A 23,991-nucleotide genomic window follows, 5' to 3' on the forward strand; every position below is an offset into this window, starting at 1 on the left:
CTCAACAATGCAGTGATTCAAGGCAATTCTTATAGACTTAGGATGGAAAATGCCAACCACATTCAGAGAGAGAATTATGGAGACTGAATGTGTATCAAAGCATAGTATTTTTACCTTTTGGTTTGGTTGTTTCTTGTGGCTTTTTTTCCCTTTTGATGTGATTTTTCTTGTACAACATGATAAATATGGAAATGTTTAAAAGTATTACACATATTTTACCTATATCAGATTGCTTGCTATTTTAGAGAAAGGGGAAGGAAGAAAAATTTAGAAAAAATATATCTTAAAAACTATCTTTTCATGTGTCTGGAAAAATAAAATACTAGTAAAAATAAATAAATAAATAATTGTACTGAAAGCATCCTAACTGAAGTCCAACTTTCTATCCACTATACTGCACTGTTTCTCTAAAGAACTGTATAAATGTGAATCATTACTGTTATCAACTAAGTCTTTAGTTTGATTGGCTTTGAGCTGATTAAAAGACCAAACAAGCAAAACTGGGAAAATAAGGAACTCATTTCACCTGAAAAATGAAGTGATTTCAATCTGCTAATCAGTAATTTTTTCTCTCTCCCCAATTAGGTGGAGATCCATTGATTCATCATCAGTTTGCACCACAAAGCTTTGGGGGTCCATGTCTGAATGGATTGCTGTAGCCTTCTCATTTCTCCATTCATCCAGTTCCCTGCATCATAAGACTTTAAGCCAGCACAGGACCTAGAAAAATTACATGTAAGTTTTTTCAACATTTCTTTTTTGACAACTAAATAAAAGATAGCATAAGAATGTTTCTTCTGGCAATGGGGAAAAAATAATAAAAGCCCACAAAGCATTTTTAAAATGTATCCTAAAAGCTTTAATTTTAAAGAGGGAGAGAAAAAACTGTGTAGCTAATAGGTCATTTAACTCCAATATGACTGAAATATGGATCATGAAAGGAGAAATCTGAAATTCTATTTCTGTGCCTTGCATTTCTTTTTTGAAATTTGTAGCTAAATCTAATGGCAAAGCAATCCACATCTCAATCCCACTTCCCACTCCTAGGGGAAAAAAAGAATTAATTCTGGAAGCATCCTCAAGATGTGGTTGAAACAATGACATATTTATTGAGTCCACTCCACAGTTGCTATTATTTTCCTTCATTACTTCCATTTGGAAAATGCCACTTATTCCATTCTTATTGTAGTAGACTATTTTGTAGGCGCACTCAGTTTTAACAGCCCAAGAGAGAAAATCTGGATTTATCCGAAATAGTCAATGCAGAGGTGCTTAGCTTTTCAAAAGCAAATCAATCCTCTTTTCCATTATATTTGAGATATTATTTGTTTTATTAGAATTTGGATATACTTATACCTTTTTGAGGAGCATATATGTCATGCAAAGTGAGACACACCTATATTTTTAATTCTGGCAAGAAGATGTAGCTCTTTATGTTTTCTTGATGCTTTCAAGATTCATCTGTTTTAAGGATGAAAATGGTATTATTTAAGATTTGGAATTAAGACATTTACTTTTTTAATCAGAGCAAGTGAGAATCCATGACAGACTATTGAAGTTATAGAATGGGTCAATTAAAATATTTAACAGTAATAACAATGACCTATATGTATTGTCTTTGTGCTTGTGCACCCACTCATTCACCAAAAAGTTTCTGGACTTTTTTACAAGATGTAATACTGGATGTAAAAACCCCTTGGGAAGGTTATAGTGCTTCTCTGTGTTGGTAGGAGACAAATGCCATCTCTCTGTCTCAAAGTTTTGAGGGTAGTAGGGTAGAATGATACAACAGATAGCCAGCCAGCTGAGAAGACTAGGACTCAAGTATGGCCTTAGTGAATATTGCCTGTGTCACTGTGGGCAAATCCCTTAATTTCTCTAAGACTATTAAGTTTCAAATAAATTACTGACTGACATGCATTGGTCGAAAGATTTTGTCCACTTGGGAATTCATTGCCCTTATTAACATAGTATAATATCAACTGGCAGAAGTTTGGTAAATGCCTAGTCACTGTTGACTAAAAAGTAAACTGTGATCTTTATTTTTAAAAGCAGCTGGTGATATAGTAGATGGAGCAGTTGGCCTGGAATCAGGAAGACTCAAGTTGATATCCAGCCTCAGATATTTACCATGTGACTCTGGACAAGTCACTTAATTTCTGTTTCCCTCAGTTTCCTCATCTTTAAAATAAACATCATAATAGTATCTACTTGCAAGGATCACATGAGAACAATATTTGTAATGCTTTAGCATAGTGCCTTCCACATAATAGATACCATATAAATGTTTATTCTCTTCACTTTCCTAAAAATTACTTGACTATGATCAAGCCTATCATTTTAAAGTCAAGTAGATACGTGGAGACTCCTGATGTTGTCAGGTTCAAAATAAATCTCTTGTCCAAACAGCACTTGCAAACATGTGTTGAAAGCTTTGCATTCTGCCAACCCCCATAAAGTGAAACTTGTTCCCCTAGGTAAACTTTAAGCAATCACACATTATTCAGTTCACAGAGATTAGAAATAGATTCAGATACTTAAGCTAAAAACAAAAAGTCATGAAATCAGAGAAATGAGACAAAAACTGATGGCTAATCCAGAGAATCAAAAGGCTTTGTTTTCAGGGTAATCAGTGCAGGTGCTATCTTAACCTTAAAATGCCTTTGTAGTATCATATATTTTAAAGCTGGAAGAGATGTCCCCTTGGAGGCCTGTTAGCCTAACCCCTAGTTTTACAAATTAGTCAGTCCCACATTTATTAGGTGCCTACAATGTGCCAGGCATTGTGCTGAGCAAACTGAGAACCATGGAGATGAGCGATTTGTCCCCAGCTCTCCATGGAGTAAGTCTTTAAAGGAAAATTAGAAATTTACTAACAGAATGAACAAAAGAATGAAAGTGAGAGAAGGCAGGGTATATTTGGGGAAGAGAGGAAGGGAGGAAGGAGAAAGGAAAGTGAAGAAGGAAGGAGAAAGGAAAGTGAAGAAGGAAGAAGAGAATGAAAAAAAGGAAAGAAAAAAAGATGGAAGGAAAGAAGATAACAGAATATAATATAATATAGAATAGAATAGAATGGGCCCTTGAATATCAAAGAAAGAAGTTTGAAATTTTTGAGTTGTTTTTTCATCTATGTCTGACTCTTCCCAACCCGAAAAGTACTGAAGTGGTTTGCCATTTCCTTCTCCAGCTCATTTTACAGATAAAGAATTGAGGCAAGTGGCTTACAGTTATTTGTGTCTGAGGTTAAATTTGAATTCACAAAAATCTTCCTGATTCCAAGTCCAGTCTTCTACCCAACTGGGCCACTTTTCTGTTTTGAGGCAATAGGCACTACTTGAACTGAAGACTAAGCAATCAGCTTCATGTAAAATTCAAGTTTTATCTAATATAAAGGTTGAAGAAGGCAAGGGACTTCATTTGAACCACCCTTGACAAATACTTAAAATGGGAGGGTGAGGGTTAAAGGGCCAATAAATAAGGTGTTGGCACAGAGTCAAAAATACTATGAAGTTTTTTAATTGTAAATTAACTATCACTTACTGAAACATAGTAGAATCAAGGACACATAGGGTTAAAAGCAAACTATTGAGAATTCTGGAGAGAAGTTTTCCCTCAACTCTACTGGGGAAAGGGAGTTGGAGTCAACCTAAACTAACAAGGTTTTATATGCCATTTAGTACCATTATGGCTACTATTCCCCAAATGATGGCATGTAAATGGCAGAGCCTGAAGTTCTGTGTAGATGAGGAAGGCCAAGTGAGAAAATCTCTGATGAAGGTTCAAAGCCACCTCTTCCTCCAGCATTAGGACTGCAACCCAGGTCCTTTCATAGCCTTGCCCTGCAAACATGTCCCAAGAACCTACAACCTATGCCTTAGCTGCCTAGATCCATGGGCTACTTTTTAAAAATAGATAAACCTGATCAGAGCAGAGTGAATAAGTTTTAGGGTAAATAAATTGACACACCAAAGGTATAGTTTACTTAGATTATAGGAAAACATTTGACAGTGTGTCTCATTTGCCTCTCTAGAAACAGCTAAGTGGCACAGGGGATAGAGTACTGTGCCAGAAGATCTGAGCTCAAAACCAGACTCAGACATTTATTTAGCTGGATGATGCTGTACCAGTCATTTAACCTTTGTTTGCTTCAATTTCTTCAACTGTAAAAATGTGTCTAACATTGGGCTATACTTCTCAGGGTCATTGTGAGAATCAAATGAAGAAATATTTATAAAAGTGTTTAGTCCAGTACCGAGCCCAAAATAGGTACTTAAATATTTTTTTTCTTTCCATCTTCACACAGTATTCTTGTGGATAGAATAGAGAGGTGTGGACTACATCATTGAAAGATTAGATGGATTTGGAACTGATCAAATGTCCAGATCAGGAAAATTGTCATTAATAATTTGAGGTCAGCTTAGAAGGAAATTTTCAGTCAAATAACTGAAGGATTTGTGCTTAGCCTTGTACCACTTAACATTTTTAAATGGAACTTGCATAAATCCATAGATTCCATGCTTATAAAATTTGACATGAAACCAAGAGGAATGGCTAACCCACCGAATAATAGAATCAGGATACAAAAGTATCTAGCCAGGCTGGGCTCCATCTAACAAAATGAAATTTAATATTGACACATGTAAAGTTTTATGCTTGGCTGTAAAAATCAGCTTCACCAAGTACAAGATGTAGTATTTGTAGATAGTTGGCTTTTCATTGAAAAATATCCAGTGGTTTTAAGTGGACTGCAAGCTCCTTTCGGTTTACCTTGATTAGATAACCAAATAATATAATACAGTCTTGGGCCACCTTGAGAGCCACGATGACTAAGACTATGGAGGGGGATAGTTCGATAAGGCTACATCCACCCTTATGTTCAGGTCTGTGCATCACATTATTGAAAGGATATCAGTGAGAACCTCCAAAGGAAAACAGCCAAGATGGTGCAAGAGCCTCAATTTCATCCCATCTGAAGATCCGTTGAAGGAATGTTTAACCTAGAGAAGAGAAGAATTAGCAGGGACATGATAACTCTTTTCCAATGTTTGAAGGGCTGTCATGTGGAAAAAAGATGACATATACTCAGCTTGATGCCAGAGGACATAATTAGGAGCAATCAGTTAAGTTCTAAAGAGACAATTTTAGGTTTGCTCTTTAAAGCCAACACATGAAAAACATCTTTGTAACAAGTAGAGCACTCCAAAAGTTCAGCACACTTTCTCAAGAGATAATGGATTCTCCCTCAGTGGAGGCCTTCAAGCAAAGGATTTTTGAGGGATGCTATGGAGATTTTCTTTTAAATTGGACTTTGAACCCAGCGATATTGGACTGGTGATCTCAAAGGGCCCTTCTAATTGTGAGATTCTCTGATTCAGAAACAAGTCAGCAGGCATTTATTAAGCTCCTGCCATGTGCTGGGTTTGTGCTAAGCCAGAGATACCCCCCCCCAAAAGAGCAAAAAACAGTCCCTACTCTCAAGGAGCTCACAGTTTAATGAGTCTAGTGGTGAAAACAACATGCAGATAACTATGTACAGTCAAAATATATACAGGATAATTTGAAGATAAGTGATTGAGGGAAGGCATTTGTATTAAGATCAGAAAAGTTCCTCAAAGAAGATTGGGTTTTAGCTGAAACTTGAAGGAAATCAAGGAAATCAGGAGGCAACAATGAAGACTCAGATCCCAGGCCTAGGTGAGAGTCAGTGAAAATTGCTGGAGATAGGAGATGGAGTGTCACTGGATTTCAGAGTACTCCCTGAAAAGGGAATAAGATGAAGGAAGACTTCTGAAAAAGTGTGAAGGCAAGTGATAAAGTCCCTTACAAGTCAGAGAATTTTATAGTTGATCACAAAGATAATGGGCACTTATGGGATTTATTGAAAAGGGGTGTAGGACACCTGTCAGATTGGCTAAGATGACAGGAACAAATAATGATAAATGTTGGAGGGGATGTGGGGAAACTGGGACACTGATACATTGCTGGTGGAGCTGTGAAAGAATCCAGCCATTCTGGAGAGCAATCTGGAATTATGCCCAAAAAGTTATCAAACTGTGCATACCCTTTGACCCAGCAGCGCTACTACTGGGATTATATCCCAAAGAAATACTAAAGAGCGGAAAGAGACATATATGTGCCAAAATGTTTGTGGCAGCTCTTTTTGTGGTAGCTAGAAACTGGAAGATGAATGGATGTCCATCAATTGGAGAATGGTTGGGTAAATTGTGGTATATGAAGGTTATGGAATATTATTGCTCTGTAAGAAATGACCAGCAGGAGGAATACAGAGAGGCCTGGAGAGACTTAAATCAACTGATGCTGAGTGAAATGAGCAGAACCAGAAGATCGCTGTACACTTCAACAACAATACTGTATGAGAATGTATTCTGATGGAAGTGGAAATCTTCAACATAAAGAAGATCCAACTCACTTCCAATTGATCAATGATGGACAGAAATAACTATACCCAGAGAAGAAACACTGGGAAGTGAATGTTAATTGTTAGCACTAATATCTGTCTGCCCAGGTTGCATGTACCTTCGGATTCTAATGTTTATTGTGCAACAAGAAAATGATATTCACACACATGTATTGTATCTAGACTATATTGTAACACATGTAAAATGTATGGGATTGCCTGTCGTCGGGGGGAGGGAATAGAGGGAGGGGGGGATAATTTGGAAAAATGAATACAAGGGATAATATTATAAAATATATATATATATATAATTTAAAAAAAAAAAAAAAAGAATCCCTTCTATCCCTAACATCATTGAATAGTTATCTAAGAACTCATTTCTATGTAAACACAAACGGAACTCAGGTTATCATTTTTACTGTAATATGTTATGGTTATTTTTGGATCCATATTTATATTATGTTTTGAAGTTTTTCTCTTAGATAGAAACAAGTTTAGAAGGGAGGGAAAGCTTCAGGCTGACCAGCACTACTGGGAGCATTACCACTGACTTAATTCCTCACAATGTGTCCAGCAACATAGACTATTTGGATAATTCTAATAAATATGCCTCTCTCTTAAAAAAAAAAAAAAAAAAAGGGGGTGTAGGGAGAGGAGACATTGTCAGACTTGACCTTTAGGAAAATCAATTTGACAATTGAGTAAAAGAGGTACTGGGGTAGGAAGAGACTTCATGCAGAGAGACCAGCACCCCAAGAAGGGTACAGAGGCAGATAATGTGGGGAGAGGATGGAGTGATGGAGAAAGGCAGAATGAGAAAGAGGATGGGAAGGGGAAAAGATGGAGAGAATCACTTATATAACCATGATTTAGATTTGGGAGCTTTCAAACAACATAGGCCCTTAGGAGATGAAAGAGTACCAAGGGCACAGGAATTTAGGGTTTCATTTTTATAGAGTTTTTTTGATAGAGAATAGATTTTTTTTCTTAGCCATGTTACCTTGGGGTTAATGCATTAATATAGTCAAACCATCTCAAGTTGTCGATAAAAGTTTAAAGTTAACATAACTATGTCATCTCAAAGTTATCAGCACAATTTGGTATTCTGTTGATCTTACTGCAGATGTCTGAAACTTATCTGAGATTTACATATCATAGGACCAAAAGGCCCTGACAGAAAAACCTAAATGACTTCCCTTGATTGGGCAGATGCTGGCAGAATGTGATTTTTTTTTTTTGGTTAATATATAAAACAATTCGTTAATTTTGCACCTTTGATCTTTGGCACACTTTGTACAGAACTCCTAAGTTCCTCTTCTCAATCTTACTTCCTACTATTGCTTGGTTATGCTGGCTATTTGAAAATTTTCTGTACTGACTAGAAGGGGATAGGAGTCAGGGGAGTATTCAAGAATATCAGAAAGATACAAACACAATAACTAAGCTACCCCAGGAACTCTCAAGTAGCCTGATTGACTGGCCCTCCTGGTTTCCAGTATTCTTTTAGAAGAAAGATGTTAACCATAAAGGAAAAAAATAATTAAAAAAAAAAAGACTATCAAGAGAAACTTCAAGAGAGTGAGTGTTCAGACTAATTACAATTAACATTGAGAATGATTACCTTAAATCATCAAAAAACAGTTAGATATTTTCCCATATTTTCCTAAGTGGCTTATAATGATTTTAGAATCATTTTCAACAAAAAGGGTTTTCCTATTACTCTTCAAATCAAAAAAAGTATTCATTTTCCCAAATATTCTAGTCAAATGAGATTTTTCTGTATTTCATATTATATCCTAGAAATATTCTCAAAATGATGCTTTTTATATAGAAAAATACATACTTTTGTAAATGCATATTTTTGTGTTCCTTGGGAAATTTAACCACTGTTCATGAAATCTTGGGCTGTGATCTTTATCCTGAGGTACCTGATACCTTTTGCCAGTTGTTAAGTTTCAAATATTGCTTTTAGGTTTTGAGAAAGCACCAAAAGATATCATATATATTTGTATTTCTAATTTAGCATGTAAAATAGTCGAATATTTGGTTGAGTCTTAATAATTTGCATTAGTGGAAGGAGCAGCAATAAGGATAATCCAGAATAAATTTTTTGACTTTAGAATTTACCTGTGGATATATTAGATTGTTTTCATAATTATATTTTAGACATAAAATTAGTTTGCATTCCCTGAACACACAATAATAGCCTAAGTGGCCTAGAACAAAAGTTTCACACACATGACCCACAACACTCTTGAGTGCAGTTTAAACCAGATTAAAATATGGTGGGAAGTATTTAACAAAATAATGATGCAATAAAACATAGGTAATATTGTGTTTTAAAACTAAATTAATGTGCATTTACAATTTAGTGTCCCTCTTTCTGTATGAGTTTGACACCACTACTTTAGAAGAGTTTTATGTAGCAAGAAGAGGATATCTTGAAACAGTGTAAGTGTGGAAGAAAGGACAAAAGCCTGATAAATGGGAGACCCTGAATTTGAATCCAGTCTCTTCCACCTCACATTCATGTGACATCGAGTCAATTTAATAAAGAAGCTTAAATTAAGCAGCCTCTGGGGTCCCTTCCACCTCTAAAGCTTTTGATCTATGACCATAGACTAAAGCCTGTGCATCAGATAATCTACCCTCAAGTGGATCATCAAAAGTCGACTGAATAATTGACACAAATGAGCAATGATGATACTCTTTCCTAAGTGAGCAACATAGTTTGGGAAAATTGCCAGGAGTGGATTGACATTTTGAGTCGGATATCAAGACATATCTGAGCAGTATGAGAAGTTGTGTAGAGAGGCCTCCTCCCTGCCCATCAACTCAGAGGTTCGTAAGGCAGCAGGGTTTTCCCAATCTCAGTCGCATATGTAGGAATATTACTTTCAATGTAGATGTTGCTGTCCTAATGTATTATAAAATTCTCATCAATAATAAAAGTCTATCCAAATCTCTACATAATTTCCATTGACTATATCACACAGGTCAGCTGCATTTAAAAAATAAAAACATAGATATCATTTTATAGTATTTTGATCTGTGTATACTTATTTTGTTCCCTTAATTCAATCAGTTAATAAGCATTTATTAAGTGCCTACTATGTACCAGCTACTATACTAAGTATGGCGGATACAAAGAAAGGCAAAACAGTGCCTGTTCTCAGGGGGCTCACAGTCTAATAGGAAGAAATAGCAGCTTCATGTTTGGGAGCTCCAAAAGAAAGTGTGGGAGAAAAGAGGTATTGGAATGACTACCAAAAGGAAGGTTTACAGAGCTGTTGTGCAGAAATCATTGTTGTATGCCTATGAAAACTGGACAGTACAATAATGCCATGCCAGGAAACTGAATCACTTCAATTTAAATTGTCTTAGGAAGATTCTGAGATTCACCTGGAAAAATAAGGTACCAAACACTGAGAGCCTTTCTCAAACTAAATGGACAAGCATTCCAACTCTACTGCAGAGAGCACAACTCCATTGGGCTGGCCACATTGTTTGAATGCCAAATATTCAGTTATGAAGAATTCACACAGGACAAGTGCTTACATGCTGGTCAGGGGGAAAAAAGGCCTATCTTAAGAACTTTAGAATTGATTGCATGACATGAGAGACACTGGCAAAGGATCATGGCATGTCCTCATCAGAGAAGATGCTGTGCTATGTGAGCAAAGTAGAATTGAAGTAGCTCAAAAGAAACATGAGATGTCCTGAGTAAGAGAATCCACACCCAAATGTTCATATGGATTACTATGCCCAACCTGTGGTAAAGTGTTTTGAGCTTGTATTGGCTTGATGAGTCACATTTGGACACACTGTAACTTGACTTTAATATAGTAATATCATTTTGGTTCTCTTTGAGAACAAAGAACTACAACCAACTAACGAAAAAATATTGGACATAATAAAAGGATAGCCTGAGCATTAAGGGGGATCAGGAAAAGCTTCTTGTAGAATGCAAGATTTTAGCTGAGACTTGAAGGAAACCAGGAGGAGATGAGGAGAGCATTTTAGACATAATGAAAATACCTGGAGTCCAGAGATGGAATGTCTTATGCAAGGAGAAGCAAAGTACAAGGAGCAAAGGGAGTTTACAACAGATGTTACAAAGATAAAATCAACAGGTCTTCACAAAAGATTTGATATGAAAAGTGAGAGAGAGTGAGGAAATAGTGACAGGAAAGATGATAAAAATTGTATAAATATGCTAAGTAAAATCTATATTTTCTAGCCATTTTGTCCATTCTGTGAAGTCATATTTCCTCATTTCCCCCATACAGTGTTACTGGTGTTTGTCGTAGTAACCTTTCAATCACTGTAGGACCCTATGAGCTCTGCTAATTAGATATATCGAATTACATTTCATATAATTTTAGAGTTGATATTTTTGTTTGAATTTAGAGACAGAGGAGCCTTTTCAAATCCAACTCTGCCATAACATCAGGCAAGTAACTTTACTTCTGTGGGTCTCAGTTTCTTTATCTATAACAGGGGTTCTCAAACTACGGGCCACATGCAGCCAGCTGAGGATGTTTGTGCAGCCCGCCGGGTTATGGCGAATGGGCTGAGGGGCGGAGACAGTGTGAGGTTTTGTTTTTACTATAGTCCAGCCCTCCAACAGTCTGAGGGACACTGAACTGGCCCCTATTTAAAAAGTTTGAGGACCACTGATCTATCAAATAGCAGGGTTGCACTAGAAATCCTCTGGGATCTCTTGATTCAATTATTGGTGATTTTTATGGGACAAAGATTTTCAACATTGGGTATAGAGTTCTCCCCACCAAGGAGTCTATGGATAGATTTCTGGAGCTCTATGAAAGTGAGTTTTTTTTTTAATCCCATCTTACTTTACACCTTTACTATTTACTAAATTAAATCCATTAAAAAATAGCATTGTCTTTAGTCATGAATTTAAAAAAAAAATCTTCAGAACAAGTCCATGGACTTCACCAGACCACCACATGGGTTCAAGACCTCAAAATACAGAATCCCTGGTACAGGATGAGAGAATTTTTGAGAAATCAGAATCTCCTATTTGCCATCATACCAGTTAATAGTCCTCAAAAAGCAAATCATATGCACAAAATATTTTCAAGATGTATCAGATAATTTATTTATTTCAAGGAAGAAAATATTTCTAAAATACTTAGCCCAGTGCCTGACACATAAATGCTGTCCCCACCCTCCCTATCCCCACCCCCATTACAGTAGTTTCCGGGACATTAGGAGGGCCCCTCAGTCCTTTGGATGGTAATAAGATTAAACTGGGACCTATTCCTTTCAACACTATGATATTCAGCTTTTTAAATCCTTTTTCTACTCTCCAAAGAAGTTTCTCTTCTTCCATTTTCTTTTACATGCTTTTCTACTTGAAACTCCTAATACCCAAGGTTTTTGCTGTCTCAGAATGACTCATCTGCTTTTCATACAGAAGGATCTTTCTCTCTCCCTTTCTTCTCTTTTCTCTCTCCTCTCTCCTCTTTCCTTCCCTTACGCTTCCTCTCTCTCACCTTATCTTCTTCCATTAGAGGGTATAAGAAAGGCCCTGTCTATTGAGTCCTATTTTTTTATTTTGAACTCAGTATTTTCCTAAAGCTCCTGTGCAATGGATTAAGAAAGAGTATGTAGAGTGGTGACATTTGGAAGAATTTGCAGCTGTTTCCAATTTTATTTCGGTGTCCAAAAGATCAAACAGATGAGTTTGTATTCTTCCTACAAGTAGTCCTTCAGTCTCAAAGTCAGCACAAGGAAGAGGAGAATAGGCACTATGAGATAGTCCATCCAAATTGCCAACTCTGTTGGTTCCAGTTATACATGAAATGCTATGAAGCTTCTCTCCTCAGGACCAGATGCTAGGGCAACGGGCGACTTTTTGTACTTAGCATCTTTAGTCCTCATGTGTCAGTTCAACTGAAGTGAGTCAGTACATTCAATTCAGTAGCAAAATGTGTCATGCGATCTCCAAGACTGTTCGTTGGGATGTTTATTACATTGTACCCAAATTTCCCATTACATTAACAACTAATACTTGAAAGAAGTAATACTTGTAATAATTGCAAGAAGATACTGAAAGATTGCTGGCTTTGTAGTTGGCATTGAAATTAACTTTCTCTAACCTAAACCAGTGAAAACTAAAATGCTTCTCACCACATTAAAGTTTTGCTTTCGCTACTGTTTAAATCCCTCCCTCCCTTGTCATAGCATAGTCATTCTGAGTCTGATTTGGGGGCGGTGTGGTTGTATCTCAGCCATGTATGACCCACTTTTTCATAATACTTAACAATTCATGTTTTTACAACACATACCAGAAATTCTGACGGTACAGGATTATCACCCCAAAAAGTTTTTTTTTTCTTCTTGTTCATTTCATCAATGCCTCATAAGCTATAAGACACTGGGAGAAGCTAGTAGTCCTGTGAGGCTTTGTGTTAATTACCAGTGGATGACAAGACATTTGCTCTAGTTTGCGGATAATGAGCCAGCACAGGTAACAATGAGATATTGCCTTTTTGTGTCTTATTATTGTAGAAATGACTTTTAAACATTAACCACAGGCTGTCCATGTTTGTTGTTGTGATTTGCAGAGGGTTCTGAGACTCAAGCATTTTAATTGGTGTTTCAGAAACCTAATAACTTTTTGAGAAAAAAAGAGATCATGAACAAAAATAAGCTATCATCTCTAAACTGTGCCTCAAGGGGGGGGGAACCTCAGAAAAAAATCATTTTCTAAAAAAAAAAATCTGTTCTGTTCTCATAGTAGCCTCTAAAAATATAGTCAATTCACTTAGTGTAGTACGCTTGTTAAGCTGATGATTGTGTTGGAGGGAAATGTGTAGAAGGCAAACAGGTCAGATATGAAAGGAGTTGGCAAAGGGCTTATGTTCCTTATTAAAATCTAAGCCCTGTTGTTTAAAAGATTTAAAAAGTATGATACAAAGGAGGTTCACATCAGTGATCTTGACTTAAGTATTGGAGTTGAAGGGAAACTTCTCAATAGAAATCTTTCTTTTGGAAGAAACTTGGATACTTCTGATTCTACTTCATGAAATGTGAAGGATGATTTTATCATGCTTACCTAAAAGGACTTGGAAGCATTTTCTTACTAAATGTATAAAAAGGTATTCCTGAGCTCATTCATGTCTGCCATCCAAGGTTGTTCAATGAAAAATCTATGTGATCAGAGATCATGGAATTTCATTTGTTCAAGGTCACATGTAACTTTCCAAGTTCTAACTGGAACCCACTTATCTTATATGAAATACCAATGAAAAAGTCTTCAAAAAGACCTATCTGTACTATTTTTCTTGTGTCTCCTGCTATCTATAGTTGAGAATGAAAGCACATAGACAAACTGGAAAAAAAAGTCATTTCAGTGCCTCTTTGCATTCCTCTCTTGGATGTACCATGGACTGGCTTTCTTACATTTGTGAACTTGTGCAGTAGGTGGAGAAAAGTGTGGGTGGCCCAGAAAAGTAGTGGTTAGAATAAGATTTTCCATTTATTGCCCTTTGTGCACAGCTAAAAATAAGATTCATACAACTCAGAATATGTGGCGCAAGCACAACCATTCTCTTAGTTCTGATGACGGACTTGCCCACATCTTTGCATCTGTCTGGTAAGTAGCACTTTAGGAAAGAAATATGTCTTTGTTTAAATCACGAAAGCCAGCCAGATTTTTGCACTGTTTCTCTGCATGTGATAGTTTATCAGCATTTTCCCCTTCTTGGTGGGATCAGAGGAGGGAGGGATGTATAGCTCCTGAACAAACAAATTGTGTTGACAGGAAAATGAAGGAAAGTAAGACTGTTTGGTTATCGGTAAGGGGTAAAAAACAGAATGACTGAGGAATTTAAAAAAGTAATTATATGGTTTGAAAAACTGTACCAGGATGTCTGTTTTCTTGCCTTTTGTTAGAAATGTGTTCCTTGTAAATTCATGAAATAGTAATAAAAGACTTCTGTTGTGGCACTGCCACTGAAATGAAAAACTGTGCTGCTTACATGAGGCTGCAAGGATGAGTGAGCTGTCGAACGCTGGCTCAGTATCATTTCTAGGTGTCCACACACTAGTTTATGGGCCAGGTAACCAAGTTTTTAAAGCTTACTTTCATCACACTGCTAAACCTACTGTAACCACATTAAGTGAGAGCTTGTCAGTTTGTGGCCAGAAGAAACACTGACCATGTCAATGTTCACAGGGAACTATTATGATTTTCTGCTTCCAGCACTGGTACTGTCCCTCCCTCCACAAGCTGAATGATTGTGGCATTTCCAAAGAATGAGAGAATCTGCATGTGTTGCAAGCTTTTCAGTTTGATGTAATTTGTGAAATGGATGAGTCAAGCAGCAATCATTCTGGAGTGTGTTGATGAAGTCTCTGGAACTAGCTGCATAGTGACTGCAAAACTCATTTTTCTTTTAAAAGTGTGTGAACCACATTGAGTTCAGACATTGTACTTGATACAACATTGGAGACTTTGAGGGATTTTCCCCTCCTTGCTTTGAGGAGTCAACATCGGTCATTTTGAAAATTAAGAACTGGCCTAGCAAAGAGGCCAGGTGGGCAAAGTTTAGGAAAAAAAATCAGTCTTAAAGTCAGCACAAGGAAGAGAATAGCAGGCACCACGTAGGCATTTACAGAGCGTTTGTTCCATAGTCTCAATGCTGTCTGTGGGATATTTTTATTATACTATATAAAGTACCATTAAATTAGCACAATGTGAACCCACCTTTCTTATTAAAACTAGCACTGTGTTGAACGTATTCAGTTATTTTTACCTTCTCACTTGTACTTCTTTTTATTTAAACATGGATATTTCAATTCTAACATCTGTGCATGTTAATTGTAGTACCTGCTGGTATACATTATGAACGAGAGAGAGCTAATGTTGTAATCAAGTAAGGTTTTAAATGTTTCAGGTGGGAATGGGCAAAACTTCAGGAGCAATTAGCTTCCATAGAGGTACAATTCCCCACAGAAAATATTACATCTGTTATAATTATAGATATTGTTCAATACTATAGCTGACCAGATGTTGACAAGTAGGAAACATTTGCCTTTATTTTTTTGCAGATTATCTTTGTGCACCATTCACTAAGCATCCACTAGGTACAAGTTACTGTCCTAGGTACTATATACCTAAGTATAAAGTACATAGAATTAAGACAGAGGATCTATACTCAATTTAATCAGGGATGTAATATGCAATTACTATATACAAAACTAAGATCCCATACAAAGTGCCAGGTGAGGATTGAGGAAAGAATAGATATTTGAAAAACAAGATAGTGTGGTAGAAAAAGTAGTTGATCTAGAGTCTAAGAATCTGTGTTCAAATCTTCAGTCTGTTACTTATAATCTATGTGACCTTAAACAAGTCATTTATTTTCCCTGGGGTTTTCTTTCTTATGTGTTAAATGAGAAGACTGAGGAGTGGTTTAAATTATATCTTTTCCACCTTTTTTTGTTTCATAGACTCTTAGACAATCTGATCTATGAAAAACTCTGTGAAACCCTTGTCAGAATGTTTTTAAACATATGAAATACATAGGATTACAAAAGAAACCAATTTAAATATCATCAAAGTTTTTTTTTTAAAGATTTAGGATCCAAGTTTAGGAATCCTTGGTCCAGATGATCTCAAAGAAGTCTTCAAATTCTTTATCTATAATTTATTTATCTATGATATGTTTTCCAACTTGGCAGGAACAGGAAAAGTTTCCTAGATGAGGTAAGGCTTAAGCTGTTTCTTGAAGGATGCATGAGATTTCAACAGACAAAAGATAGAGAGATGGCATCCCAAGCACAGGGAACTGTGTGATTCATTCTTTCCTGCCTTCCTAGTGTAATGATTCTCTCTTCCAACAGAAGGGTCATTTTCATAATAACAAATAGGTTGAATACTCAATCATTGAAGAGGATTGGAAAAGTTGGCTTTGTTTTTTTGAAAAACATAACCAATGCAAGAAAGCCTCAGAGGTCATTCAGACTCTACTGTTGAATTCCTTTCAAATCAACACACATAAAGTAGCTATTCTATTCAAGGCATTGTGCTACTTTTCACATGCTACAAGACCTGGAGAATGTCCCGCAACTCTCCTGGGATGTTCCTGTATCTTCTCTAAGCCTCTATCGGGACTTGGTGAGAATAATAGACAACAAATAACAACATTCTAAAAAGATTCAAATGAAATTCAAATATTCAATGGCTATGATATAGACCTTTCAATGTTATAATTTATTGTAATAAGAAAATAAAGATTTTTGAAGCATCCTTTATAAAATTTGACTTTAATATTTCTCTCCATTTCTCCTTTTCATGACTTGTCCTTTCTTAGGCTCAGACACAATTCATGACATGAAGTTTTTGATGACAGCTCTATTGCCATTTATTCAGATTTCTTTATAAGTCAGACGTTGGGCTGTTTTCCAGGTCATCTGTGTCCAGAAAATATTTTTATTAAAATCAGTCCAAAACTCCACTCAGTGATTTCAATAATGCTACCTTCATAATCCCTGTTTATAAACACTTTAAGGGTTAAATGGTTATCCTAGTTACCTAGTGTGCAGATATCCATTCTGGTTACCTTGCAGAGTTCCTGGATACAGCTGCAAAACCCCACAAGAATTGTCTTCGAGTATAGAAAAACTGACTCATTGGTTTGCCACAGACCAGAGTTACTGTGAAAAATCATAGGCTGGAGAAGGTGATAAATTGGACTGTGACTGTAATTCCCTCCCACCCCTTCATAAGGAATGATTGAGGTTTTGAAACACATCCCCCTGATATGGTATGTGCTGATTCCAGCATTACAGCTGATTTTAACCTATATCTTTCATGTACCATTGAGGATACTGGCCAGTCTTGGCTAATTATTACTTTAGTTGAATAATGCAAAGCATTAGCAATGGAGATTTACTCTAATGATGTATTTTAAGTGCATGTCCGCACTGCTGGTTTAATGTACTCAGTCATGGAATGCCTTTAGAGTTTATTGCTAATGGATGAATCTTCAAGAAAATCAGAATTTTCAATAAGATTGACATTTGGAGTGAGAAATATAAATCTAATGAGAGCATTTCAGCCGAGGTTTGTAATTAGGGATGAATGAAGTAAATTTGTACACGCACTCAGCAGAAGGGCACAATAGAAGGTGAAATTGCACACTCTGCATTGAATGAGGGATGAAAGCCGATGTATCAGTGTCATGGCATGACAGTGTAGAGTATAAATGATACTGTCACTGAGTGCTGCAGAAGGTATCAAGGGAATTCCACTCCAGTAAATTACATTACTTAGACAGACCTGAAGGCATTGTGTCTGAATGAGTGGAGGAAAGAAAAGGTTGTCAGCACAAAGCAGAAGATATTACAGTACAACTGGCTGCAGGGTTAGGAATCAGTGGTTTCCATCATGCTTTGCTTTCTTTTTTTCTTTTTTGGTTATGTTCACTTTTGCTAATTAGTTTACAGAAGTTACAAATCTATACACAGAAAATCAAAAGATTTCTCTCTCCCTCTTTCCCTCTCTTCTTCTCTGTCTCTCTCTCCCTGTCTCTTCCTCCCTTCCTCCCTTTCTCTCTCTACTTCTCTCTCCCTCCTCTCCCCCTCTTCCTCTCTCTTTCCTCTTTTCCCTTTCCCTCTCCTTCTCCCTCTCCCTCTCTATCTATCTTTTCTGAAGACTTTGGATCCTAAAGAGATTTAATGTTAATTTCAGAAAACAAGTCAATTGGGTTTTCCCCCCGCCAGTTATTTGTTGTGGGGTGATGCCAGGCATTAAAATACAAGCTTTCTTTTATTTTTGACTCCTGATGTGAGGGACCATCATCAACTAGGAGGATGTCACCATTCTTTCCTGAGGTTTTTGTTGGTGAAACCTTGTCTTGACAAGAACATCAACCACCTCTGTCCTCCTTCCATCACTCTTTCCCTCCCATAACCCTCCTTCCCCAAAGGAAAGTGAATTGAACCAGCACTTAGCATTTAATTTTGTGCTTGGAGGATTGCAAGTTCTCTGCTTTACCCTTTGCTCAGCATTTGCTACATTGTGGGTGATTTATTGTTGGGAGGAAGGGTGTCATCCAAGAATCACTTTGCCCCTCCCCCCCAACAGTGAAAATAAGAGAAAAATCTTATCTGTTGTATCTTTATGGATATGATATGAGAAAAAATAAATGTTGTATGAGTCTGGAGCAAGATATTCCAATGAGCTTCTCTGTTCTAGCCTGAGTTCCTGGTTTCTGAAAAAAGATGAGAGAGGGCTTTTAAAAATGCTCAAGGGTCAGCTCTTCTCCTTAGAGCAAGCAAATGCCTTCTTCCAGGCAGCACACATAACTCTGTGATTCTGTAGACACTTCTGAAATCATATCACTTTGAGTTTTTTTAGTTTACTCAAAAATCCAGGGAAGAGGCAAAAGGGAATATGACTGCTTTTTCCTTCTCAAGAGTTCCAGGATAAACATGATGCACTTACATGAAATCTTAAATGGCAAGGGTTTAAGCAGCCTGTCTGGGATAGGAAGCTTAGATGGATAACAGCAACTATAATAGTACCTTGCTCTTTGTGGTTTTTAAAAGGACTATATATATATATATATATATATATATATACATATATATATATATAATCATAGGATCATCTAATACTTCTTGCTTTTTAACCATAATTATAGCTGATTGAATAAATTAAAACCAACACAACAAAATTAAAAGATACAATTAACTTGAAAATCAGGTTTGAGAATAGATGATAGGAACCAATATTAGTATACAAATTTAGTAGGTGTTTCTTATCCCTGCATATACCCACCTCCTCTCAAAAATTGCTGGCTGTATACACAATGTTTAGATCTTTGGACAATATTTATTGTTAAACAGATTTATTTTAATGGTGTTGTTAGAAAAATTTAGCTGTGTCCATGGGCAGTCGAAATTACAGTAAAACAATCCCCCATTTCTCCCATCTTGAAAGGAAAAACAGGCATTTTTTCTTATGAAGTATAAATTGCAGAATTTGACTTTTTTTCCATCTTGTTCCAGTATGCTGCAAGAATTAAATGGCATTCTCCCTCTAAGTACAATTGAATATATGTTTATACAATGTGTAGAAGTCTGCATTATTTCTTTCTAGCCTAACTTGTTTATTGTTCCTTAACTACAGAAAGCTACCTGCTTTTTTGTTTGCTTGATCAGATCATTTAAAACTTTTTTCTTGAGCTTTAGGTATTGCCATTCTTTCAAACTGTGTCCTTGACTTCCTCTATATTTAATCCTCATGGTACAGAATTTAGCACTATCTAAAATGGAACTGGTACAGAGCACATTCTACATGCTTGGTTGTACAATGCAGGCATCTTCCTTCATTCTGTAGAGATTCCTTTGTTCCTATATACCAGTCTGGCTGTGTTTTTTTTTCTTTTTATACAGTGTTTGGAGGGGGAGAAGGAAGAGCTCTTTGGGGAGAAAAAAAGGACCCAAAAGAATTGTAAATATTTGTTTAGAAATTATTCATTTCCCTAAAAATACAATAAATTCAAGTTATCATACTTGTCTGAATCTCCCCAGATTGAGCATTTCTCTCCACTCTACCCTGTAGCTAGCCCTATGATTACCAAAAACTGCTTATATTTTAATTTCAGATCTGGAAGGGAGTATTTATTCCTTAGGAAAAATACCTCAAGAAGAACATTTGGTGTTTTAGAGCCAGTGAATGAATTATCACATTAATCCTTAATAATGTGATATCTTTTAAGTTGCCACGGTGGAAACTTTCCTATAGACCTTGATTTACTTATTAGATGTTATCCCATTAACTTTTGTGCCACATTTGCCCTTACTATTTCAGTGTTAGTTAACTGATAAACTGCTGCCCCAAATGACCATTTGCATGTAGTTCCCAATGGCGGAGTAAAAGAGACTTTTGTTCTGACTTGATAAGGAAAAAAAATGCAAACCAACAGTACGAGCCCCAGAACCAGAGTTCCTATAAAGACATGTTCAGATGAACAATAAGGCTATTTATTCACATATGACATAAGGATATAAGAATTTAAACAATAAGATCTCTTATTAAATTCAAGAAAATACACACCACAAGCTTTGTGAAATTCTCTCTTATAAAGCCCCAGTCTCATGGAAGGCAGATTTATATGGGCTTGAGAAATCCATTAACTTCTAAGGCACTCTTAAAAAAAAAGAGAGAGAGAGAGAGAGAGAGAGAGAGAGAGAGAGAGAGAGAGAGAGAGAGAGAGAGAGAGAGAGAGAGAGAGAGAGAGAGAGAGAGAGGGAGAGAGAGAGGGAGAGAGAGAGGGAGAGAGAGAGGGAGAGAGAGAGACAGAGAGAGAGAGAGAGACACTTGTCTCACTATGTAACATTAAAGCAATTTCTATTCTAAGGAAAACTAAAATGCATTCATTTGGGGTAAAATACATAAAATACATATACTGTAATTTACCAAAATGCCATACTTTTAAGAAATGCATTCTTTTTTCTCCCCATCCCCAACACCTTGAAACATGAAATCATTTCTGTCAAGATCACTCTCTTGCAAATTAATATTTTTTCCTTAAGTATAGAAAAAAGAAAGTTCTCCCAAACCATTTAGGTTTAGTTTCTGCTTCTTTTCAGGATGAAGTTTTATAGATTATTACTTCTCTATAAAATGTTGCAGCATTTCAAGGGAAATCATCTGGGAAAAGAGATTTTTAAACAACTTTGTTTTTAAGTCAAGATCTTGCTGTTTCTCTTGAACCATGTAAGACTGGCCTGGTGTGCTGTGGCAGAAAAATCCAAAGATTTCTTTGTCATCTTGCACCAAGGTCTCAGGTGATATTTCAGTTTTGTTGTTGTGCTAAATATTGAACTGTGACCCTTCAGGAAAAGGTGAAAAATGTGTGACTATTAGAAGACAAAGACAAGCCTTTTAACGTGACTTAGAATTTCTCTAACATCCTAGTACTGGTATCAGTGCTGCCCATTTCTCTCTGTGTGTGTGTGTGTGTGTGTGTGTGTGTGTGTGTGTGTGTGTGTGTCTCTCTCTGTCTCTGTCTTTCGATCTTTATCTCTCTGTCTCTGTGTGTCTCTCCCTCTTTCTCTGACTCTCTCTCTCTCTGTCTCTCTCTGTGTCTCTGTCTCTCTCTGTCTTTCCATCTTTATCTCTGTGTGTGTGTCTCTCCCTTTCTCTGTCTCTGTCTCTGTGTGTGTGTCTCTGTCTCTGTCTTTCTCTCTCTATCTCTCTGCCTCTGTCTTTCTATCTTTATCTGTCTGTGTGTGTGTCTCTCCCTCTTTCTCTGTCTCTCTCTGTCTCTCTGTGTGTGTCTCTGTCTCTGTCTTTCTATCTCTATCTCTCTGCCTCTGTCTTTCTATCTTTATCTCTCTGTCTCTGTGTGTGTCTCTCCCTCTTTCTCTGTCTCTCTCTGTCTCTCTCTCTCTCCTTCTCTCTCTGTTGACAGAAAAGATTGCCTACTGATAATTGCTTTGCTTAAGTGTCTGATAATATGCCAGGAATGAGAGCATTCTGTGTTAGGTCATCTTTAATTATGCATGTACCACCTGTCAGCTCTAAATCAGTGCAAGATTAGCTTCTTGTGAAGTCAGTTTGGGGAGGGTCAGAGGGGAGCTGAGGTGATCTCTTTTTGAAACAACAAAAATAGACAGTGGTAAACAGTGCTCAAAGTGTGTGAATTGTTTTTGTTTTTAATTTTCTAAAGAGTCTCATTTCCATTGTTCTTGGGCAGCAGTAAGCTATTGGCATATCTGAAAAAAATAGTTGAAATATTGCCCATCCAGCAAAGATGAATTACTGTAAGAGAGGATGGTAGTCCATCTGTTGCATTTCCTTTCCTCTATCTTCCTCCTCCCTCCACCCCCTTCCCATCATTGTACATGAGCCAGGGAAAGCCTCAGAAACATTTTTATGAGCTGTACAAGAACAGGAAATATGTGAAATGATGGTTAGATTTCATATATCTGAGGGTTTTTTTTAGTTAGCTTTTTTTAGATGAACAAACGTGGGCTGGAAATAATGCCTGTTACTCTCTGTTGGCTTTTGATAGTTTTATTCTCAGTTTTTGGGGTTATTTGGGACTTTCTGGTGGGATGTTTAGGTTCTTTACCAAAGATGCCTCTTCCCTTTTATCCTTTGACAGCCGGGATCTGCAAAATAGCATAACTGACTTTCATTACACCTGTCAGAGGTTTAAAAATTGTTCTTCATTAGTGGTTATGTTGCGTAGTTATTTCCATACTGTATATTAGAGTGTTCGGTGCTAGATGTGAAGTCAGGAAGAACCAGGGTTCCAATCTCACCTGAGATACCTACTAGTTTTGTGAATCTGGGCAAATCATGTTGACTTTTTGATTTGTTTCTGAATCATTAAAATAATCGTTGCTAATAGTGCCTCCGCCACATAGTGCTGTGGGGATAAAACAAAGTAATAAATGTAATTTATTTATAAACATTTTAAGCACCTGATATATGTAAAGTACCATGTGTACTAGGCTCTGCGGAGATACAAAGACATACAATAATAGTGCCCAGTCTCAAGGAGCATTTGGATAATCTTAAAATGCTATAGAGTAGGCAGCTGTCATTATTGTCATTTCATTCATTCTCACTATTATCATCAGTGGCTGGCTGAGTTGAGTGAAGGAATAAGAAGAAAGTAGGATGAATGCAATGAGAATACATGCAATTGTATTAACCTTCTGTTGCTAGATAGGAGATCAGAGGTTTTGAATTCAAATCTCCAACTTGACCGCTCATGGTCTGTGAGATGTCAGGCAAATCAATCATTTAGTCTGTCCAGAGGCCTCAGGTTCCTTATTTGTGAAAAAGAAGGGTTGGACTAGGGGAGCTCTGCCGACCATCCCACCTCTACTTCTGTCCCACTGTGGTGGTGGCTCTTCCTGAGATTTCTTAATAGCAGCCATGGAACCTGAAATGAGTCAGTTTACTGACACGATATTCTAGCTCTCTAGGATTTTTGAGAATAAACGTTTCCACCGAGGAAACGAGATTTAGAATTGCTAGAAAGTCTTCTCTCAAATGCTGTTGTCAAGAAGGACCGAGTAGAAGCAACAGTATTTTGGTTGTGACAGGTCAGCTGATAAAAGGTTGAAAACTTGCTGACCACTGCTACCCATGTTCCACCGCAATACCTCGGCCAGATTGTATCTCTGGATGACTCATTTTATCCATATCAGTGCACTGGATGCTGTTTTGTTTTTGTTTGACATGAAGTCACTCCAGAGTTCAGGTCAAATCTCTGTTAAAAAAAAGAAAAGAAAAAAGCAGTGGTTTAGAGAGATAGATGTCAGAGATGTTGCCAGTTACAACAATGCATGCCACAATGATTTGACTAATATTAATATTAATCAAAGGGTTAAAAGGTGCCATGTCATCACATAATATTATTAAAAGTCAGTATTATATAGGATATTAAGAAAGCATCTTACAAATAGTGCCTCATTTTTATCCTCATAAATACCCTCGGAGATTGGTTCTGTACACACACACATCACCAATTATAGATGACAAGCTAAAGCAGACAGAGGTTAAGTAATTT

General features: G+C 36.8%; 1 protein-coding gene across 3 annotated transcripts in view; it reads left to right on the top strand.

Annotated features, from left to right (window-relative positions):
- The window catches only part of BACH2 (BTB domain and CNC homolog 2), a 425,828-nt gene that overhangs the window by 248,302 nt on the left and 153,535 nt on the right, over nt 1-23,991 (top strand). For all 3 annotated transcript variants that reach the window (XM_074310289.1, XM_074310291.1, XM_074310290.1), the window contains exon 3: nt 586-735. The gene's annotated coding sequence lies outside the window, so the exon portion shown is untranslated. The remainder of the gene's footprint in view (nt 1-585; nt 736-23,991) is intronic.

The sequence above is a fragment of the Sminthopsis crassicaudata genome, chromosome 4, assembly GCF_048593235.1.
Source record: "Sminthopsis crassicaudata isolate SCR6 chromosome 4, ASM4859323v1, whole genome shotgun sequence".
In the NCBI taxonomy this organism is placed as follows: domain Eukaryota; kingdom Metazoa; phylum Chordata; class Mammalia; order Dasyuromorphia; family Dasyuridae; genus Sminthopsis; species Sminthopsis crassicaudata.